The following is a 12,545-nucleotide window of genomic DNA, read 5'->3' on the forward strand; positions in this document are numbered from 1 at the left end:
AGAATATAATCTTTCTGATATGTATCTACCTGCTTCTTTTGTTGGATTATGACTTAATCTTCTGTAACAATTAGTATCCCCTAGTTGTCTTTTGACCTCGTTAGTGTAATCCTCTCTTTTGATGACAACGATATTTCCACCTTTGTCAGCTGATCGTATTACTATACTGTCATCATTCCTAAAACTAGTAATGGCTAATCTTTCTTCTTTGAACAAATTATCTTTTTTCTCATGGGCATTCCCATGCTTCATGCCCTGTTCTTCTAATCTGTGCAAGTCTGCCAAAGATTTTTTTACAAATAAGTCAATTGCAGCATATTGCGGACCTTGTGGTGTAAATTTGGATGCAGGTTTTAGACCGCTAGTACAATCATAAGCTACCTCAATATCCAATAATGATGCCACATCTTTAACCCCCAAATTCTCCCCTTCTGTTATTGAAACAAGAATTTGCACATCCCTTAAGTATGCTATAGAAACCTCAGAGGTTACACTTCTGATACAAGGAATCACAGTTTTTTCCACGGTTGCAAAAAAACGTTTTAATTTCAATTTTCTCGCAAATGTATATTAGTCAATTTCTATGTCAGTAAAATTACAATAATTGTTTGGACAAAATGACCAACCTCTTTGTAATACTGATAATTCATACTTGTTCAAGACACGATCAGATAGATTAATCATATTTAAATCACCGTCCTGTCCCCCAGATTCGTTTTCACCTAAGACATGATCTACTTCTTGAATTTGTCCCGGCTGCAAGTTCCTATCCCTAAATTGTCTGTGCCTCCGCTTACCTTGCCTTGTTTTTGGGGCAATTTTTTCTTTCCTCTCCTTATCCTCTGTATTTCCTCGGAAAAAGAGGAGCATTTAGCTGGTCTAAGGTCTGGTGTACTTTCTGCCCCCAACTCTTTATTTATTAAGAGAGGTCTGAGCTACTATAGTTTACTCAAATAAGGTCACCTTGTGTTTCCACACCTCCTTATGCCTTTGGTTTCTGAACATCATCAAAACCTCTACTAAACGTGAACACTCTCCCTTGATTATAGTCACGCTCATTTCTCCTGATCCTGCTTACATTTTTCTCCTTTATTTGTAGCTGATGTTTATTTATCACTTCCTTTAGTATGACATCATTTTTATCAGTTAGTCCAACTAAATTCATGTCTTTGGTTTCTTTTTTTTTTTTTAAATATATTTTTTATTTTAACCATTGCACAGTTCGCACATTGCGGCGCACATTCTCCAATAATACAATTAATTTCTTACAGCACACTATCTATCAAATCATTTCCATCATAAACACAATTCATCAAAACATCCTGCTGAGTACGGTGAGCTAATATCATCTCAAATTTCTACAATACATGGAGCAAAAGCATCCGATACTGTCCTAGCCTAATCGATCAACCCCAGGCCCTCTCTCCATCTTATAATAGGGTCCCATATTCTTAACCCCAAGCTCCTCCCTTTTCTACCTTTCCGAGCATATATTTTTTTTTCCAGATTATAAGTTGACAAAAGGTTAGACAACCAGACTTGCATTGCTGGGGGTTTTTATCAAGCCAGGCCCTTGCTATGCAAAGCCTATAAACTGCCATAGCGACAAAAACAAACTCCCCCTGGGTAGTATTACTATCTGTAATTATCCCTAGCAAAATTTCTGCCGGTTTTAGGGTGATCTTAATATCCAGGGAGGCATCCAGAAACTTCTCTATCTCTTTTATCACTGTGTGTAGTTGCGGACTTGTATCAAATACATGTATTAAATCTGCATCGGGGGAACTACATCTTGGACATGTAATACCTACGCTGCCCCCCCATTTTGCTATCTTTGCTGGTGTAAAGTACAGCGAGTATAGGGTTTTATACTGCTGCGACTGCAGCAGCGCTGAGCAGAGCAGAGTTCGACCTAAATCCAATGACTCTTTAAACCAACTAACTTTTCCTTCCAACTTGTCTGCCCACTTAGCACTATACTTGTCCATATCATCCGGTTTTGCTGCTAACATGCTTGCGTAGAAGCTCCGAATAGAGCAATCCCCCCTAACCTTATTTTCTCCAGTATTTCTACCTTACCGAAGCCCACAAGCCCACCCTGCTTGTTTCCAAGAAAACTTCTTAACTGCACAAATTTAAAAAAATCCCTCCTGTCTAATCCAAAACTACTCATTAAGTCTGTAAATTGAAACACCCCCTCCGTGTTCCTCACATCCCCAATCTGAACGATCCCCTTTTCCATCCAGCCCGCCATTGTAGTATCCCCAAATATCTGTGTTGGAAAGGAGACATTTTTAAACAACCTGGTATACCAATTGTACCGGCCCAGGCCAATTTTCTTCATCACAGCATTCCAAATCTTAATTGCGGCTTGGACTGTCTTGAATCTAGTTCTTTTGTAATATGCGAAATCAGTACATTTAAGAAAAGAATTCTCAACCTCCGATCCCAACACTACAGAGTATATCCTAGATGAATCATTTGTTGTTCTGTCGTCCATCCCGCCCCCTCCAATCAATCCCCGCATATATTGCAATGCAGATGCCCAGTAATATAATCTGAAATCGGGCGCCCCCCATCCTCCTCTTTCTCTAGGCAATGACATAAAACGATACGCCCTACGAGTCTTGCCATGAGCCCAAATAAATCTATTCAGAATGCTTTCCGGATCTTTAAACCATTTCGCCTCGAAAAATAACTGTATTGCCCTATAGAAATACAAAAATTTTGGCAATATTAACATCTTTATAACATTGGTGCAGCCGACTAATGACAAATGCAAATTATTCATTCGATCTAGATCCGTCTTGACCTTTAGCATCAGGGGCGCAAGGTTGTTCTGTACCAGTAAGTCTAAATCAGCTGTGATTGCGACCCCCAAATATACTGCTGAGCCCACAACTCTTTGATCATTACAAACAATGTGATGGTTACACACTATCTGAGTTTTTGAGCTATTTAAACTGTACCCCGATATTTGCCCAAATCTTTGTGCTTCGGACTCGATTTCCCCTATGGCCATGCTGGGATTAGGTGTCAGAATGGCCACGTCGTCAGCATAGGCGAGCGTCTTTACCTCAAACCCATTCAACTTTATTGGTGGAATCCTTGGGTTGCCCTCCAATTTCCTTATCAATGGGTCCAGATAGAGAGCAAAGAGCAGTGGGGAAGACGGGCAGCCCTGTCTAGTCCCTCTCCCAATCCTAACTGCAGCCGATAGTCCTCTGTTAACTCTGATCCTTCCTGTCGGATTCTTATACAGAGTCTGCATCGCGGTTATAAAGCTATTCCCCATTCCATTCCACCTTAACGTTTGCCACAGGTATTCCCAGGAGACCCTATCAAACGCCTTTTCGGCATCCAAAAAGAGTGCCGCGATAGCGTCTCCCAGGACACCCGCCGCGTCAAAGGTTGTGACCACCTGCCTAATGTGTTGTGTAGTACTTTTGCCTGGAATAAACCCATGCTGAGTGTGGCTTACTAAACCCTCTATCACCTCTGCCAGTCTTCTTGCTAATATCTTGGAGTACACTTTGGTATCTGCGTTCATCAGTGTAATGGGCCTATATGACCCTGGGAGTGTCGAATTTTTACCTTTTTTTAAGATGACAATGATATCCGCTTCCCCCCACGAGTCAGGTATCATGTCCCCCTTCTGTGCCTTCAACATGACATTAAACATATCAATTCCCATAACTTGATAAAATACTTTGTAAAACTCCACCGGGAGTTGGTCTGGGCCGGCTGGTTTACCTGATGGTAGCATACTTAATGCCATAAGAAATTCCTCAAGGCTAAAGGGGGAGTCCAACCTAGCCTTTTCCTCCATCGATATAACCGGAGGGGTAATATCCCTGAGGTAGCTTTCAACCTCGCTTAAAGTTCCTGTCCTGTCCCCGGTATATAGCTCTTCATAAAACCGCCTGAACGCTTCCCTTACTTTAGCTGTTTCAGTGACCATGACTCTGTTCCCATCCATAATCTCCACAATGTCTGAAGCTGCTAGCCTCTGTCTGGTACGTACTGCCAGTAAGTGACCCACCTTCTCACTTAGCTCATAAGCAGCTTCCCTCTTAGTTAAATAGTTCTCTGCTGCTTTTTTTTAAATACTTTCTGCCGCTTCTGCCCTAAGAGCCATAATTTTAAGCAGGTGCTCTTCAATTGGTGCCTTCTTCCGTAAGTTCTGCGCCAGTTCCTCCTCAACCCTTATCAACTTTTGGTAAACTTCCTTAATTTTAAGTCGTGTCCTTTTCTGGGCTGAAAACACATAGCTCATTGTCTCACCCCTTACCCCGGCCTTAAAAGCATCCCATACCACACCCGAGGGAGCCGTACCTTTATTAATATCCCAAAAAGCCCTAATCCATTCTATCATATAATCCCTGTATGCTTCATCCTTCAAGAGGGCTCTATCGAATGTCCACTGTGTATCCTTTCGCCGTGCCTGTCCCATTCTAATAGTTAGGATCAGTGGGCTATGGTCCGAGACAATTCGAGGCTGTTTCTCTATTTGTGCCTCTGCCAGCAGGGGGGTTGATATCAGAAAGTAATCCAGCCTAACAAGTAGCTTATGAGGGGCTGAATAAAATGTGCTACCATCTATTCCTGGTTTTAGTTTAACCCATGGGTCAACTAGAGAATTATTTGTCACCATATCTGTCAGTGCCCTATGGGTTCTCTTTTTCCTCCCTACATATACCCTCCCCATCTGCAGGAATGAGCTACTGGGATCGTGAACATTAAAGTCCCCACAACATATAATTGGCTCAGGCCACAGTGCCAACTCAGTGTCTAGAAATTGGAATGTCTCAGGATCATCTTCTGTGGAACCATACACGGAAACTATGGTACATTTTCCCCCTTAAATCTTATTTCCAATATTACCCACCTACCCCATTGATCCTCCTTTTTCTTTATCACCTCTACATCAGTGGATCTCCCTAATACTGCCACCACCCTATGCTTCGTGCCTTGCTTAGAGTTTGCTAGTACGGAGAACCCTAATTGCTCTAAAAGATAGCCCATAGAGGCTTCGACGTGTGTTTCCTGGAGGCAAACCAAATCCAGCTGTAGTGTCCTAAGTAGTGCCGCAACCCTTAGTCTTTTGCCAGAATCGTTCAGACCACAGACATTAAAATACATCGTAGGTTTTGCCAAACCCTGCATACCTTACCCGGGCAAACGCCTTGCTTTGATAATATACCTGATACTTCTCAAGTATCCACCAGCTTATGTCTAATGCGTACTGTAAAATTTGAACTCCCTGCGCGCTGAGCTGTGCTTTCCTGTGCTCCTTCTAACACTCTACAACTCCTTCTTTTTTTGTGTTTTTAACCCTCTTTTTACCCCCTAAGCCCACCCTGGCCCCCCACAGTCTCCCAACCCCCTCCCTCCCTTTACTGGCAAATAGGTCAATGAGACCTATGTGTAGCCGCTACAGCTTGTGGCAATCGCTCCTCTCTCCCCCTCCTCCCCTCCATCCAGTGTACACCTATGGGTCCTATACCCCCCCTCTGTGCCTTTATCTTAATCATTTTACTATTCTGTACATGTCGCCCCCTCAGTGGTATCCCAGACAGCGACATACCAAGTTAGAGAGCCTTCCTCTATCAGTGCTTACTCCCACTTTCAGCTCGTCTTGGGTCCTTGCACTTTAACAGCTCTGCGTTTCTCAACCCCCTTTCTGTGATTTAATCTCCTCCAAGAACTGTTGGGCCTTAATCTCGGACAGGAAGATGTTTGTTCTACCCCTTGTAACTACCTTTAGCCTTGCGGGGAACAGGTGAAACGCCTCGGAGCCTAAGGCCTGGAACGGTTTAATAAGCTGCCTAAGTCGCCACCTTCTCTCGACCGTTATGTGGCAAAAATCGGGCCTGGCAAAGAAGGTGGTTTCCTCAAAGGTTCTTTTTCTGTCAGGCCTAGCCTTATCCATTATTTCCTCTCTGAGTAGGTAATTACCGACATATATTAAGATAGCTCTAGGCAGCGCAGGTTGTCCTGCCTGCCCCTCGCCGCCTCGGCCTTTTCTGATGGTGAATGGGAATCTGTGAGTCCGCTGAATCTCCCTTTCCCACTCCCACTGCAATTCTGGGAAGGCTCCTCTTAACAGTTTAACCATAAAGTGCATAATGTCCTGCCCCTCTGCTCCTTCCGCCACACCCAAAATCCGAATGTTATTGCGCCGCTGGCGGTTTTCGAAGTCCTCCAGCTTCCATTGTAGATCGTTTGTCAGTTTTTCCTGCTCCAGCTTAAAGTCCTGCCATGCCCCGACATCGTCTTCTAGCCTCCCAGTTTCTTTCTCTAACTCAACTATCTGTTTCTTTAGTTTCTCCACTTTTCTTTCTGCATTTTTAATTAAAATATGCATGATGCAGAAAGATGACAAATGTAAATACTCCTCCCATTCTTTCAACAAGTCCTCATACAAGTCATCGAATGTAGGAAAAATAAGTATTCTTAAGCCCATAGGCACTCTTTTCTGATCCACATAATTTTTCAAAGTTATGCTATCCCACCACTTTGACAGCTCTAATTTCCTTAACTTCTCCAGTTTCAATGTTCTTTGCCCTAAACTTTTACCTGAGGAGTTTTTTTATTTTACATAGTAGTTTTGTTTTACTTTGTGCAAATAATTCTGCTGCTCACATTTCCCTGTCATCCTACATCCTGAAGCATTGTTATGAATCTTTTGTCTACAACTATATGGTCACCTGAGCTGTGCTCCACTTTTAACCTTTCTTTTAAATTGTAATCATCTAACAACAGCGGTAAAGGTATTGAAGCTCTGTGTGCACAAGTTCATTGTTTCTGACCCAGTCCAACCACTTACTACGCTCAACTCTTAGTGGTCCACTGCTATAAGACCACATTTAAACAAATATATATACAGTAAAAGGGCCATATATTTTAGTACATCATATTTATCAATCAATCATTGAACATTATTCAAACTACTTCAGTTCACAGACCAATCATTTCCAAATTCCTTCCAAGGTTGGAAACTTTATTCATGAAAGTTTTTAATTTTTTAATTTTTTTTAATGTCCTCATTTGTACTCAGCCAATATATAATTGAGAGTTCAGATAAGAAAGCAGAGAGAAGACACACAGAGGGAGAAGCCCAAAGTATTATGGCTTTAGGTTCGCCAGAGTGAGGGCTCCTGAAGACTCTGTACACAGCTGCCATACCATATGGCAATTTCCTTTTGTCCCACTGGGAGTGTGGCTGCCATCCGTTCAAACCATCCATTACCATTACCAGCTTTTTTGAGTGATTTATTCATGAAAGTTAATTCAATCATCAGTTCTATCAAATTTCTTATGTATATGTATTCATTTCCATATTCTTCACAAATTTTCAGATAAATCTATCAATTTCTTCACAATCATCAATTCTTAACAGCCCACATGTTTCGTCCTTACAAAGGACTTCATCAGGGCTGTAAAAAAACAAAATAAAATGCACTCATCAATGTACTTTTCATTTCAATCATATAAATTATTACACAAAAATGTACCCTTCGGTTCCTCTTAATCTGGCTTGCTGATCTCCATTCTAAAACATTTTTTATCTATCATGACAGGATGAAATCAATACTTCAGAAAAAGTTTATAACTGCATTTTTATCTACATTTATTATACAAAACATTCCCATGGTTAAGAACACCATGGTATTTTGCATTAACCAATACCCAATTTTCCCCAAAAATATCTAAATATAATACTGAGGCAAGTTTCTAATTTGATATGTTGACCATATCATATTACAAATGTCCTAGGGGATTTCTCCTAGATCACTACTTGTATATCATGTTGATTCTTATACAAACATCTCCTTCATCCTTCATGATGAGATTGGAGCTGTAATCTCAAAATAAATCATCCATTATATCTCCATTTTATCAAAATATTGTTACCTCAATTTTTCTCACTGGCTTGATATTATCGATCCATTGATCACGACTATTTATTATATATAATCCACTTCTGGAATTGCCGCCCTCTGTCCTAATTGATAAAATAATTTATCATTTAGGTGACAACTCTGTAATTATTGTCTATTATGAAAATGAAAGCAAATCTACATACCGGTTTTCTTAATGTCAAATATCTTTTGCCAGATTGCCGATCCTTCTAACTTATTTGATGACGGGAATGACTCATATTATAACTGAAATGTAAATATTATTCTTCTGAGTACATTCAGATAATGCTGCAATCTTTCATTATTGTATATACATGCGCTTCAATAGGGGCACGCTATATTGACCCAACCCCACATGGCATCCTATCTTTAGCTCAAAGTTTATTCTAAATAGTCATCTCATTATTCCTTGTTTTTTGAATCCATCTGCATTCTGCAAGTAAATCCTACTAGAAGGCTACCATTATAGCCTTTCTATTTGTTAACCCCTTCGCTGCTAGGCCTTTTCCCACCCTGTGCTAAGCCATTTTTGGGCTATTTGGGGTTGGTCTAACTTAGGCCTCTGCAACTTTTTGACCACATAAGGTATCCACGCCAAATTTTCCTCCTTTTCTTCCAACATCATGGGGATTCTAAAGGTACCCAGGGTTTGTGGATTGCCCTGGAGGGGACCCAAAAATTAGCCAAATATAGCTACATTTTGGGTTTTTTGGGAATAATGGGCAAAAAGTGCTGCAAATGAAAGTGTCTGGGGTTTTCCCTGTAAATGGTATAAAAAAAAGGGTTTGTTGGGCTGAAATCAGCATTTTCCCAGCTTTTAGGGAATGGCAGACTTTTGTCAGACAACCACAATTTTTTTTACACAGTTTTGGCAATTTTCTGGGACATGGCCTATTTTTGCTATTTTTTGTGCTTTCAACCTCCTTCCAGTTAATGGTAGAAATGATTATGAAAGCAATAATGGATCCTGGAAAGCTATACATTTTGTAACTTAGATAAAATTCTGAATTCAGCAAGTGGTCATTTGTGTAGATCCTTCAAGGATTCTTTATAGAAATGAACAGTTAAACATAGGAAAAATTGAAAATGAGTTGAAAAAAACAGCCTTTTGTACCAACGTTTTCACCTGTACCTTCTTCTCAGTATAACAACTCTTTTAAAGCAATACACCTTTACATACGTGGGACCTTACTGGTTTTGAACATATATAGGACTTGTAGGTTCACCAAGAACCCGACGAACCCAGGGCCAAAAACTGAGCAGCGACTTGCAATGGTTTTTTATTATGTGGTGGGTATATAGCAATTAATCTGGGAACATGTATACATGGAAAAATTGGTATGAAAGACACCAATGTATTTCTAAAATGGGAACAAAATATAGTGTTTAGAAACAGTAGATATTTGCACATTTCCAAAATTAGGAACACTCATACTAGCATGAGAATTATCTGTCATTTTTCAAAATGACTTCTTTTTTACACATTGTCTTTCATTTGGAAGGCAGAAATGAATTGAAAGTCGATAGGTAATAACAGTTGCTTTACAAATCTGAATTACCCTAAGTCTCCCGATAAAAATTGTACCTCACTTGTGTGGGTAGGCATAGTGCCCACGACAGGAAATGGCTCAAAACGCAACGTGAAAATACCACATTTTTGATATGAAAAAAAAGTACCCTTTTTTTGAAAATTGCCTAGCTGTAGTTTTTGAATCCTAGCTCTGCCAGCACCTAGGGAATCTTAGCAAACCTATACATTTTTGAAAACTATACACCCTGGGGAACACAGGATGGTGTGACTTGACTGGCTTTCACCAGGTTCTGGTACCCAGAATCCCTTGCAAACCTAAAACAAATGTCCCAAAAACCACATTTCTGTGGTGGAGAGTTCTGGAATCTGCGTGGATCTACAAATTTCCACCCACCCCGCGTTTCCCAAAGTCTTCCGAGAAAAAATGATACCTCACTTGCGTGGGTAGGCTACGTGGACACACCACAATTTCACAGTGAAAAATGACCCTTTTTGGCAAAATGCCTAGCTGTAGTTTTTGAATCCTAGCTCTGCTGGCACCTAGGGAAACCTAGCAAACCTATACATTTTTGAAAACTAAGCACCCAGGGAAATCTAGGATGGGTGACTCGACTGCCTACCACCAGGCTCTGTTACCCAGAATCCCTTCCAAACCTAACAAGTTGGCCAAAAAAACACATTTTCATCACATTTCTGTGGTGGAAAGGTCTGGAATCTGCGTAGATCCACAAATTTCCACCCACCCCGCCTTACCCAAAGTCTTCCAAGAATAATGGTACCTCACTTGTGTGAGTAAGTCTTGTGCCCGTGACAGGAAACAGCGCAAAACGTAATGTGGACACACCACAATTTCACAGTGAAACATTTTTGGCAAAGTGTCTAGCTGTAGTTTTTGAACCCTAGCTCTGCCGGGACCTTGGGAAACCTAGCAAACCTATACATTTTTAAAAACTAGACACCCAGGGGAATCCAGGATAGGGAGAATCGACTGCCTCCCACCAGGTTCTGTTACCCAGAATCCCTTGCAAACCTAAACAATTGTAAAAAAAAATACATTTTCATCACATTTCTGTGGTGGAAAGTTCTGGAATCTGCGTGGGTCCACACATTTCCACCCACTCCGCATTTCCAAAAGTCTTCCAAGAAAAATGGCACCTCACTTGTGTGGGTAGGCCTAGTGCCCGCAACAGGAAACAACGCAAAACGCAATGTGGACACAACACAATTTCACAGTGAAAAATGACAATTTTTGGGCAAAGTGCCTAGCTGTCGTTTTTTAACCCTAGCTCTGCTGGCACCTAAGGAAACCTAGCAACCCTATACATTTTTAAAAAATAGACACCCAGTACAATCCAGGATGGGGTAACTCGACTGCCTCTCACCAGGTTCTGTTACCCAGAATCTCTTGCAAACCTAAAAAATTGCCCAAAAAAACAGATCTTTCTCACATTTCTGTGGTAGAAAGTTCTGGAATCTGCGTTGATCCACAAATTTCCACCCACCCAGCGTTTCCCAAAGTCATCTGATAAAAATGGTACCTCACTTGTGTGGGTAGGCCTAGTGCCTGTGACAGGAAATGGTGCAAAACGCAACGTGGACACACCACAATTGCACAGTGAAAAATAACCCTTTTTTGGCAAAGTGACTAGCTGTAGTTTATGAACCCTAGCTCTGCCGGGACCTTGGGAAACCTAGCAAACCTATACATTTTTTAAAACTAGACACCCAGGGGAATCCAGGACAGGGTGACTCGATGGCATCTCACCAGGTTCTGTTACCCAGAATCTCTTGCAAACCTAAATAATTGCCCAAAAAAAAAATTTCTCTCACATTTCTGTGGTATAAAGTTCTGGAATCTGCGTTGATCCACAAATTTCCACCCACCCAGCGTTCCCCAAAGTCTTCCGATAAAAATGGTACCTCACTTGTGTGGGTAGGCCTAGTGCCTGCAACAGGAAATGGTGCAAAACGTAACATGGACACACCACAATTGCACAGCAAAAAATGCCCCTTTTTTGGCAAAGTGCCTAGCTGTAGTTTTTTAACCCTAGCTCTGCCGGCACCTAGGGAAACCTAGCAAACCTCAAAAACCTAGCAAAATCACCTATTTCACACATTTTTGTGTGGGAAAGTTATGGTATCACGGGGCTAATACAAATTTCCTACCACCCAGTGTTCCCCCGGGTCTCCCGATAAAAATGGTGCCTCAGTTGTGTGGGAATCCCAAGTAGCCGCGAAAGGCAAGGGCCCAAAACATAGTGAGGCAACATCAACATTTATTTTTTCAGCTAAATCTGAGGTTTACAGGGGATTCTGGGTAAGGAAACGGGGGATCCATGCAAGTCATACCTCCCTGGAATCCCCCGGGTGTCTAGTTTTCAGAAATGTGTGGGTTTGGTTGGTTTCCCTAGATGGCCGCCGAGCACAGGGCCAAAAACAAAGGTGACTCCCCTTGCAAAACCAGGTTGTTTTGAGATAGGCAATTTTGATGTTGCCTCACTACTTTTTGGGCCCTTGCCTATTGCGGGTACCTGGACCTCCAACACGAGTGAGGCACTATTTTTATCGGGAGACCCGGGGGAACGCTGGGTGGTAGGAAATTTTTGTCAGCCCGGTGATGTCACAACTTTCCCACACAAAAATGTGCAAAAAAATATATTTTTTCAGCTACATTTGAGGTTTACAGGGGATTCTTGGTAAGGAAACGTTGGGGGGTCCACACAAGCCATTCCTCCCTGGAATCCCCTGGGTGTCTAGTTTTCAGAAATGTGTGGGTTTGGTAGGTTTCCCAAGATGGCCGCCAAGCACGGAGCCAAAAACAAAGGTGACCCCCCTTGCAAAACCAGGTTGTTTTGAGATAGGCAATTTTGGTGTCGCCTCACTTCGCTTTGGGTCCTTGCCTGTCGCAGGGACTTGGGCCTCCCACGCAAGTGAGGTACCATTTCTATTGGATTACTTGGAGAAAGGCAGGGGATAGGAAAGTTGTTGTTTCTTTCTGCAGCATGAAAAGTTTGGCAAAAAATGCAAGGAAAACTTGACAGACATTTTGAGGTTTGCAGGACATTGTGGGTAAGATAACGTGTTAGTAT

Source organism: Lissotriton helveticus, chromosome 3_1, assembly GCF_964261635.1.
Source record: "Lissotriton helveticus chromosome 3_1, aLisHel1.1, whole genome shotgun sequence".
NCBI classification, from domain to species: Eukaryota; Metazoa; Chordata; class Amphibia; order Caudata; family Salamandridae; genus Lissotriton; species Lissotriton helveticus.